This window comes from Podarcis vaucheri, assembly GCF_965113315.1.
Source record: "Podarcis vaucheri genome assembly, chromosome: 17".
Taxonomy (NCBI): domain Eukaryota; kingdom Metazoa; phylum Chordata; class Lepidosauria; order Squamata; family Lacertidae; genus Podarcis; species Podarcis vaucheri.
The window spans coordinates 39,442,794-39,454,057 of NC_138755.1; the positions used below are offsets into that span (position 1 = coordinate 39,442,794).

The window sequence follows — 11,264 nt, forward strand, 5'->3', positions numbered from 1 at the left end:
GTAGACCGGGCAGCCTTATGCAACTTGGGACCCCAATACCTCAAGAACTGCCTCTCACCACATGAACCAACCCAGACCTGCCGTTCTCCACATGAGACCCTTCTGCATGTGCCCCCTCAGTGTGATGCAGTGGGTGGCAACACAAGAACTTGCCTTTTCAGTGGTGCCCCCCCCCCCATTTATGCAGTGCTTTCCAGGGAGGCATGTCTGGTGCCATTGCTAACTGTTTTAGGCACAAGGCAAACACGTTCTTGTTCACCCAGGACTCTGGTTCTTAATTTTAGTGAGGTGAGGCAGAGTTGGATCTGTATATATATATATATATATATATATATATATATATATATATTTAATTTGTGTATTTTAGGCTGCTTTGCCCTTGTTCCTTACCCCTTTTTAATGGTTGTTTTTTGTAAGTTGCTTTGAGCTTCATTTGGAGGGGGGAGTAATTAACACATAAATGAATAGTAATAATCAGCTCAGCCAAAACTTAATTGAGATCAGACAAGCTGTACTTTAGCTCAAACACCTTAGAATATATGAGAGCTCATGCCCTCTTTTAATCCTTAATGTAACATTATCAGATTACTTTGTGCTAGTAATGTCCAATTCTCATTGATTTTAAAGCCAGAGGGAACCATTAGTCTGATGTAGTCTGCCCTCTTACGTAACCCAGACCACAGATATTCACTCAGCCATTCCTGCACTGAAGCCAGAATTCTTGGAGGAACTGAAATTCCAAATGTATGTATTCTATCAAAGTGTGAGCCATTAGAGTTCTTTAAGACCTCAGACCATTTATTTGAAGCTGATTTCCATTGCTGGCAACTTAATTTTTTATTCTCAAATGTTTTGAGTTTGTACTGGCTCTCATGCCTATCTTTTTGGAAATATACCGTATTTTTCGCTCTATAACACACTCCCAACGCGCATAGTTTTTAGAGGAGGAAAATCCGTAGGCATGCCACCCGTAGGCATTCCCTCCATAACACGCACAGACATTTCCCCTTACTTTTTAGGAGGAAAAAAGTGAGTGTTATGGTGCAAAAAATACGGTAAAAAGATATCCACCCATAATCACATCACACATTTATTTCACAGAACTCTCAGGCCATTTCAAAACTTCAGGAGGGTCGTACATGTTAAAAAATAAGACCTGCAACACACATTGTCAAAATGTAGCCCCGCCGTCTTAAGGGAAGAAAAGTTTGTTCATCCCGTTTTACTATTTTTAATGTATGCCGATCTCGCTTAGGAACAGCGGGATTTAAATTATTTTCAACATATACTGTACATACATATGTATATACATCTATACATACACAGTGTGGGGTAGTGGTTAGAGTGGTGGGCTGGGACCTGGGAGGCCCGGGTTCAAATCCGTTCTCAGCCATTGAGCTCACTGGGTGACCTTGGACCAGTCACTGCATCCGCCTAATCCGCCTCACATGATTGTTGTGGGAATAAAACAAAGGCAAGGAGAACCAGGCATTCCACCTCAAGCTTCTGGGAGGAAAAGTGGAATGCAAATGCAATGAAGGATACACCAGGGTTCCTGGCAATCTGAAACAGAAGCCTTGCAAGCCTAACTGGGGATTTGAACCTTGGGCCCCATTTCTGTTGGGGGAGGTCAATGTATAAAGTCAATAAACCACCCTGGGTTTCCTCCTCCTCATAGCCCTAGGCTGGCACTTGACACAGACTGGTTGGACACAGAGGAAGAGTGGGAAGAACCAGTTGAGGGTCATAGGTAAAGGTAAAGGGACCCCTGGCCATTAGGTCCAGTCGCAGACGACTCTGGGGTTGCAGCGCTCATCTCACTTTACTGGCCGAGGGAGCCAGCATACAGCTTCCGGGTCATGTGGCCAGCAAGACTAAGCCACTTCTGGTGAACCAGAGCAGCGCACGGAAACGCCATTTACCTTCCCTCCGGAGCGGTACCTATTTATCTACTTGCACTTTGATGTGCTTTTGAACTGCTAGGTTGCCAGGAGCTGGGACTGAGCAACGGGAGCTCACCCTGTCACGGGGATTCGAACCGCTGACCTTCTGATCAGCAAGCCCTAGGCTCAGTGGTTTAGACCACAGCGCCACCCACATCCCTAGTTGAGGGTCATATCCCAAAGGGGAAAAGGCTTAGATCCCAAGGAGTGGTGGTGGGACAACAATGATTGGTCAGAGGGAGAAGACCGGGAGGAGGAGGTCTCGGAAGCTGAAGAGGTAACGGACAAGTCCAGAATCAGAGATAGAAGCTGAAGTAGGAGAGGAAAGAGGCCAAGAGGCAGAGATAGGTCCAGCTTGGGAAGAGGCACGGGGGTCTCCCCTTCCTGCTGCGACAAACTCCCCTCCCCCCTGGTCTCCTAAAACCAGGAGAGGCATGAAAAGGGCAGAGCAGCGGCTGGCGCAGTTTCCGATTGCTTGGAAAACACCCTGGAGAGGAGGGGACATGGCCAGCTATAGAAAGGCAGGGACCTTTAGCCTTGGCAACTGCTTCATGAGCGCAAGACCTGAGTTGCTGTGCTCCTCTGGCCTAACACTCCAGTGCAGATCATGTTTTGCTAATAAAGAGTTAACTCCAATGTGCTTGGTGTGATTTACTGCTGGCTTGCTCCTGTCAGCACTCCAGCAGAAGACATTTTGCTTCCCCCAAGCCAAGGTGCATAGTACGCAAGGCCCCCTGAGGTTTTGACCTATAAAGCCTTAAATGGCCCAGTACCGCAATACTTCAAGGATCTCCTCTCCCCATATGAACCAAACATCATATGAGGCCCTTCTTTCTGTGGTCTGGATGGTGGCAACACGAGAACGAACCTTTTCTGCAGTGGTTCCCCATTTGTGGGCTGCTCTCCCCAGGGAAGCTCGCCTGGTGCTTTCCTTAAATATCTTTAGATGCCAGGCAAAAACGTTTCCCTTTAACCAGCCCTTTGGCTGGTTAACATTCTATGGCCCATTCTATGGGAGGAGAGATCATTGCTTTGTCTTTGTTCTATTATGCATTTTGTGTTCTCATCTGTGATCTTTGGATGAAGGGCGGGATACAAATTTAATAAATAATCATAATCATAGCAGCAGTGAACAGCACAGGGAACTACAATCAGGGGTGCCAACTTGAATAAAATATTGGGGGCAGGCATGGACGTAGCCAAGATTTATGTGAGGGGGGGCAGAATCTCAGTTAATTATTTTTATGTATTTACTTGATGTGGGGCAGCTGCCCCCCATTGGCAGCTATGCCCATGGACCCAGGTAAACCCTGCCCTGCAAAACTGATCACAAGTCACAGTGTGCACACACGATTTGAATGGCAATCCCTATTGACTTGTGGGGGGTGGCCCTCTCAAATATTTTATGGGGGGAGCCAAAGGGACCTCAGCCCTAGAAGTTGGCTCTTAAGCACTCAATCATGGTTGGCTGGGAGGCCTGTTGACTGCATTCCTTAATGTACAGGCACTCCTACCATGACGGAAAAATGTGTTGTGTCAAGGTGCCCTGTGGTTATGCAACTCCTGTGAGGGTGCTGGAGGCAAAGCTCTGCGAGGAAGAGAAGCAGAATTTGTTGCTCTCTCCCTCTCCCCCTCTGTCTCTTTCTTTCTTTTTTGGCTGGGTTTCTTCATCTATCATCCTTCTAGCAGGCAGAAATCCGGCAGGTGGGGAGGATTTCCTTTCAATAGTGCTGCCCGAACCTTTGCAGTGACTTGAGAGCTTCCATTGGATCCTTGTGATGGATTGCTTTGAAGTGATTTCTGCACCAGGGAAAGGGATTTTTGTTGTTGTTGAGTCGTTTAGTTGTGTCCGCCTCTTCGTGACCCCCTGGACCAGAGCATGCCAGGCACTCCTGTCTTCCACTGCCTCCCGCAGTTTGGTCAAACTCATGCTGGTAGCTTCAAGAACACTGTCCAACCATCTTGTCCTCTGTCGTCCCCTTCTCCTTGTGCCCTCCATCTTTCCCAACATCAGGGTCTTTTCCAGGGAGTCTTCTCTTCTCATGGGGTGGCCAAAGTCTTGGAGCCTCAGCTTCAGGTTCTGTCCTTCCAGTGAGCACTCAGGGCTGATTTCCTTCAGAATTGTTACGGAAAAATCTGGGTGCGGGGTTACTCTGCCACCCAGCTCATCGGACTAAGTCCGTGGGTCCCTGCGGAAGAAAATGAGCTCAGCCGGACACAGGAGCAAACTGCAGAAGGTCCAAGTTTATTGCGCAACAGGTTCAAGGCGAGATTGAACAGCGAGAAAGGGGTGGCATGAACTTTTGAGATTTCCCTCCATGTCCCAGAATACAGTGCATGAAACGTCACGAATACATTATGGGAAGGTTGGGTTTCACAAGTTACATCATGAATATACTTTACACGTCATGAATACATTATGAAAAGGTGGGATTACATTAATTAGCATTTTCGGATGAGGGAGGGGGGATATGCGGAGCGGGAAATATACATAGATACACATTTATTGAGTACCGATGGTGGCAAGACAATGGGCCAGGAATATACATCGTCTGTCACCTAGTATTGCCCGAAGGAAGGATTTGCAAAACTATCTGACAGGATTAAGAAGTTCCTGCGTACGTGACCTGCCGCTTTGGGGATTATGGAAGTAGGGACAGCATCATGGAGTCCAAGGGGAACTGAGTTGAATGGCACCGAGAACGAGCAGATCAGAACCACGGCTGATTTTATATCAATTTTTGAAGATTTCAGTGATTTCTAAGCCACTCTGTACTAGAGAGCAAAAGCAGAAACAGAGTGGATACATTGTAACAGGATTTTGACAGTATTACTTGAGAGATTATGGAGGACAGGGGAGGGGTGATGGAGTCCTAGAGAAATTGAGCAAATATATTGTAGTGAAGAAGACATTGCCCCCCCCGTTCCGTATCAGTCCCCCATTCGGAGATAGATTTGCATTAAAGTTCTGTAAGAACTTGCAAATCTTTTCTCCGCACCCTAAATCTCGGTGAATGGGATGTGTGGCTTTATGCAAACCTGAAAGGGACTTGCAAGCCATGCCTCTTACGGTCATTTGCAAGTATATCAGTGCAGGTAGCTGCATATAGGGTATTATATAAAGAACACCTCTTGTATTTTGTTGCTAAATTACTTGTGGCATTCTCAGTAGTGTTTTATGCTTTACACCTAGCAGGAAGGTCTAATTGACTGAAAAATGCAGTTGGTGTTTTGTCCTTCGCCATTTTTGTGTATTTCTCAGGTGTCAAGCTAGCTCTTCTGTGGTCTCACACTGACATAGTGCTACAGCAACACATCCTGTCTGTTGAATCCCCTCAGGGCTTTCATTTAACCATGTCGCCTGGCATTCACCATAGCTGGCACAGGTTTGGGCATCTCTGAGGGAGATGTCTTCGCCTTGGCCTTTAGCTATGGGATTTTATTATAGGCTGTGGTTTTGCACGCATGGGGGTTGCTCACTTGCACTTAAAGGACCAAAAGGCTAATTGCAGCCTGGATACACGTGCCCAATTCAAACTGAGTCCAATTTGAATTTATCTTGCCCCATGGTTCTCAACTCTTCAAACCAATCTGTTAAAAGAAAACCATTCTTAACAAGGGCAGTTGTCCAAATAAGTCAATTTAAGTCTATAAGGAATCATTCCTGCTAAACCAAAGCATATCCACCTTCATGTTTCTTAGAAGCTTCTCCTTGGTAAAGCAAGTTTTAGCACATTTTTAAAATGGGTAGGGAAGGTTGGCATAGTGCCAGGTGGGACAACGAATTGTGGTTATCTAAACATTGGACTACACAATAGTGTGAGCTATTAGAAAGTATAAAATGCATGAGAATTCTCCACTGGTGTGTAAGGAATAAGACATTAAACATAAAAACAGTTACACACAATAAATTGCCCCCCTTTGTGGAAATCACACTGTCAGACACATTTCAACATTCTTACATAATAACACATAATACAAAACAAAATAATTAAATATCTGTTGCATATCTTGACACCATTGTGATCTTTTACGTATGTATCTTTTGAATCTTGGAGCAGAGGCTTGAGGTTCAAGTGAAAAGATGTCCTTGTAAGTCAACTCCACCCCCCTTTGTCAGGCCCACTCCCCCAGCAGTCTCTGTTGTCTGTTGTTGCTGGTCTTGCGATGGCGAAGTACTGAGTTGAGGGGTTGTTGCTGCTTTTCATCATTGCACATCTGTAGAAGTGATATCCTGTAAGGGGGCAGGGTTTTGGGGTGACTTAAAAACACAGTTAGACAAGGAAAGGGCAAAAGGTAAAAGGGATGTCCTCCAGTTTCCATGGGAAGCTGCAAATAATAACAATCTTAGTGGATTAAACATTTTATTCATTATCACATTTCCATATAATTACTGTGATTATCTGCTAAGTTTGTTTGCTTTCCTTCACTTAATTTTTGTTGTTGTTGTTCTTTTCATATTATAAAATAAAAAATTACTCCACATGTATAGAAAGAGAACTGTAAAAAATACAAAGGTTAAAAAATAAAAAAGAAAGCAAAAAATTAGATTACCAGTTAGATGAAAATGGACTTGACACAAAGACATCAGATTCAGAAAATAACTATTATTAAATATATTATCAAAACCACACAGATTACTACTAGACTGGGGGGGGGAAAGGGAAAACCATGGGGGGGAAACTTTAAATTCACCATGTGCTATCTGATAAAAGAACTTCATGAAACTGACTTTCAACATGTGATGAACATGTCCCCAAAGTAGAACACACACACACAAAATGACCTATGAGGAACCAAAAATAAATAAATGCTAAGACACACAATTAATACGAAACTTGAAGTAACCTGAAGTAATCTGTTTTGGCATTTTAACATCCCAAATGACGTGACAACATCAGCTGTAATGTTAATAGCGGAATACTGGGAAATGAGTTAATACCAAGAAAAATGAATGGCAATTTAAAGTTGTGTGGGTACCTTGCACTAGCCAAAATGACAGAATTAGTAAGAAATGCTCAGGCCAAAGGTAAACAAGTACCATTCCACAAACAATGTTTGGTTGTGCTTCGATTAACTTCATAGACATCATGGAGAAACTGATTAAATAAATGAAAACAGATTATTTGTAACTTAAAAAAAATGTCAAAGGCACAAAGAGATAGAGGTCACTAATACAGCAGGGATTCAGACTTGTTTCACAGAACAGAAAGAAAGTTGCTGTGGGAGGAAAAGGGACAAACACTTTGTTATCGGGGTTCACATATCCTGTTAAAAGGGAAAATTATTTCATGTGAGAAGCCTGTCAGGAAATGCTGTTCCTAAAATTCCCAATCAGGGGGGAATGCTTTGATATTTACCTGTGAAAAGAATTTTGCATGTTAAGATTTGGAACCTGGAAAGCTCTTGACTTTTGATGGGCTAGTTTTTTTTTTTGTGTTTTTTTTTGTAGCCTTTTGTCTTAAGTAGCCCCTGGGGCAAAGACAGATTAAGGGTGATTTCCCTCAATGGTTCTGACTTTTCTTTTACATTTGGAAGAAACCTCCTCTCCCTCCTTACAGTCCCCCCCCCCCGTCCTCTCTCTCTCTCTTCTTTAGCTGATCTAGCCTCTGTGCATGTGCAGAGTTCATGTCTCAGCAAACCTTTTGTACTATTGAAAATGTTGCATCCTTTGGCTAAATTAACATTTGAATAAGGGAAGGGAAGGGTATGGAGTAGATTTTGAAAACAGGGTTTGATTTTAAACAAAAAAGAGAAACTCAGCAATTTAAGTATTTACCAAAGCTAGCGATTTCGGCCCAAGCAAACGAGACTGCTTCCTTTATGTACAGGAAAGGGCTAATATCCCTCTGGCCATTCGCGGAACAATCAACCGCTCTCTTATTTATGAGTAAAAATGGCCAGAGAGTTAGAATTCATAGGAATTTTTTTTTTTTTAAACATTCTCAGTCATTTCGGCCTTACCATTTGCAGACAAATTTTACTGCCCCTTTATTTACAGGATGGATGGTCAAGGCGCCTATGTATTCGTATGCCAATGCTTGCAGACACATGGCCTTCCACACAGCCACAAATTGGGAGAGTTGAAAGGGACCCTGGGGTCATGTAGTCCAACCCTCCAAAATATAGGGTTCACAACAAGATCTCACAGCAAGATTTGTACTACCAAAGAGACATACACATTTAAGTACAGATTTACAGCTGGGAAAGGAAACATCTATGCTCATATCATGTACTAAAGAAGAGGAAAATAAAAGTACATAACTTTACACAGAACCCTTTTGCAGAACTTGAGATAGTTTGAGTGAGTTTGCTTTCTTAGATTAAAGAATGCAAGTTCCTAGAGAAATAAAGGAAGATTGAATTGAGCAGTTTTCCCTAGGATAGGGAGAGGATCTTTTATAAAGCAAAGTTAGTTCAATTGATATAACCACTCACAAATAATTAAAACAGCCATAGATTTGATTTAAAAGGAAGACAAAAGTGACAATTTTCCTGAACTTGCAGAGGAATAGTAAGCCTAATCTATGCCCCCCCCCTTGCAGTTTCCTTTAAAGGAAGCTTACTCGGGAGTAAATTTACCTGGCACAGAATAAGAAGGAGAAGGGGGGAAAAACCCTGAAAGAGACAGAATGAAACAAGGGGGGGGCATTTTCTAAGAAAAGAGGCCAGGACGTCTTATAGAGACTACTGATATCAGGAGCCTTACAATAACTCTCACAATAACCAAATCAAAGTTAAAACTGGACTGACATAATTTTATTAGAAGGAACACCATACTTTCATAGGCATATGCTTAATGAAATACATACACTGCATTTTAGCTTGAGAGCAGTTGGCTCAACTAGGCTTTTGCAGCAGAAACATTAGGTTTTACCACTTGGGAGGAAAACTCTCTTTTGGAGCCCCTCTCAAATAACAAATATTTGCACACTTCATTCTCATTTTCTCTTATTTAGGACTGCTAAGATCCAGCATGACTTCCTTAGATTTAAATTTTGAAGCAAGCTTGCAGTTTAAACTATGCACACTTAAGAAAGGCAGTCTGCCAGAGACAGAAGGAACAGACAACACACATAACGGACAACATGTAAACATACATATTCTCATATATGTATTAACAGACAACACACATAACAGACAACATGTAAACATATATATTCTCATCCTTTAGTTGGTTATTGCAAGGAGATGGGCCACTACCTTTGGCTTCATTAAGTGAAATTAGTAGGAAGGTCCCACATGGTTTTATGAGCCTCCTTGCCTCTTCAAACACACCACCAGGTAATCAGACTGGTAGGGCTCACAACGCTTGGTTGACTGGGTACCCCTTTATAGATGCATGCGTTGCTGTTGTTGCTTTTTTGCTTTTTCCTTTTTTTTTGGGGGGGGGGTGTCTGGGATAGAGAAGGGGAAAAAAGAGGGGTTGATTAGGATTGGTATGTCTAGGGGTTTGGTACGCTTAGTACAGGGACGTATAGTAAAGAGGAGAAGGGGCTTCTAGTTGCCTGGCAACTTCCTTAGTGGGTTTTAGAGAGCTCTAGCTATCCGGTTCCTTGCGTTCCATTTCCTATTTCCTTATTTCCTTATTTCCTATAACCTGGGGTCTCTTTCCACTCTGCCGGTCCTGCCCAATTCCTCATGGGCTATCCCTCCTGGCAACCTCCTACCTATCGTCACATCTCAGGAAAAGGGGCCCTACTGGACGCCCGCGCCATGCAGTGCCAGATCGGGTGGTCCCTGGATAGAATTTCGGGTCGAAAATCCCCCTTGCTTTCGGAAGCGAGCTTACAGTACACATGGTATGTAGCTCGACCGGTGCGGCTGGGATTGGGATAGAAAGCAAGACCACTTCCTGCCCCCTAGAAAGGACGCTCGGGAAGATCGGAAAGAGAGCTCCAACCCCTTGCTTTCAACTGGGATGCCCGTTGCAGAGAGTCGGCTATCTTTCAAGTCGGGTCTCTCCGTCTTACTTTCGGGCTCCCAATTGGTGCGGCTGGCTGGAGATTTTAAGGAAAAGGGATAGAGCTCAGAACCCCCCTTTCGGGTTGAGCAGCGGTCCCCGGTCTCTCTCACTAACCGGACCAAGAGAAAGGCAAGAAGGAGCGATAGAGAGGAGGGCAGAGAATTCAGTTGCCAGGAGACTTCCACCCCCTTCCCACCAGTGCACTGGATTTTCCTTTTTCCTTATACTCACGCATCTTCTATGATGATCCCGGGATCGATGAATAAGCCGGCTGGATCCCTCTTTTGCTCCCCGGCTGAACTCCTAGGGCTTTCGATTACCGCCCAGAAGATGGCTGGGGGTCCAAAAGGATCTTCCCAGGCAAAATGGCCCGGAGCCGGCTGAAGATTTCGGGGCCCCCAGTCAGCAGCTTGGGAGAACCACAAGCCCCACGTTGGGCAGCCAACTGTTACGGAAAAATCTGGGTGCGGGGTTACTCTGCCACCCAGCTCATCAGACTAAGTCCGTGGGTCCCTGCGGAAGAAAATGAGCTCAGCCGGACACAGGAGCAAACTGCAGAAGGTCCAAGTTTATTGCGCAACAGGTTCAAGGCGAGATTGAACAGCGAGAAAGGGGTGGCATGAACTTTTGAGATTTCCCTCCATGTCCCAGAATACAGTGCATGAAACGTCACGAATACATTATGGGAAGGTTGGGTTTCACAAGTTACATCATGAATATACTTTACACGTCATGAATACATTATGAAAAGGTGGGATTACATTAATTAGCATTTTCGGATGAGGGAGGGGGGATATGCGGAGCGGGAAATATACATAGATACACATTTATTGAGTACCGGTGGTGGCAAGACAATGGGCCAGGAATATACATCGTCTGTCACCTAGTATTGCCCGAAGGAAGGATTTGCAAAACTATCTGACAGGATTAAGAAGTTCCTGCGTACGTGACCTGCCGCTTTGGGGATTATGGAAGTAGGGACAGCATCATGGAGTCCAAGGGGAACTGAGTTGAATGGCACCGAGAACGAGCAGATCAGAACCACGGCTGATTTTATATCAATTTTTGAAGATTTCAGTGATTTCTAAGCCACTCTGTACTAGAGAGCAAAAGCAGAAACAGAGTGGATACATTGTAACAGGATTTTGACAGTATTACTTGAGAGATTATGGAGGACAGGGGAGGGGTGATGGAGTCCTAGAGAAATTGAGCAAATATATTGTAGTGAAGAAGACATTGCCCCCCCCCGTTCCGTATCAAGAATGGAGAGGTTTGATCTTCTTGCAGTCCATGGGACTCTCCAGAGTCTCATCCAGCACCAGAATTCAAAAGCATCCATTCTTCGGCGACCAGCC

The 11,264-nt window shown here is 44.2% G+C and overlaps 1 long non-coding RNA gene across 1 annotated transcript in view; it reads right to left on the minus strand.

Annotated features, from left to right (window-relative positions):
- The window catches only part of LOC309522709, a 289,900-nt gene that overhangs the window by 240,149 nt on the left and 38,487 nt on the right, over positions 1-11,264 (minus strand). The window lies entirely within an intron of this gene.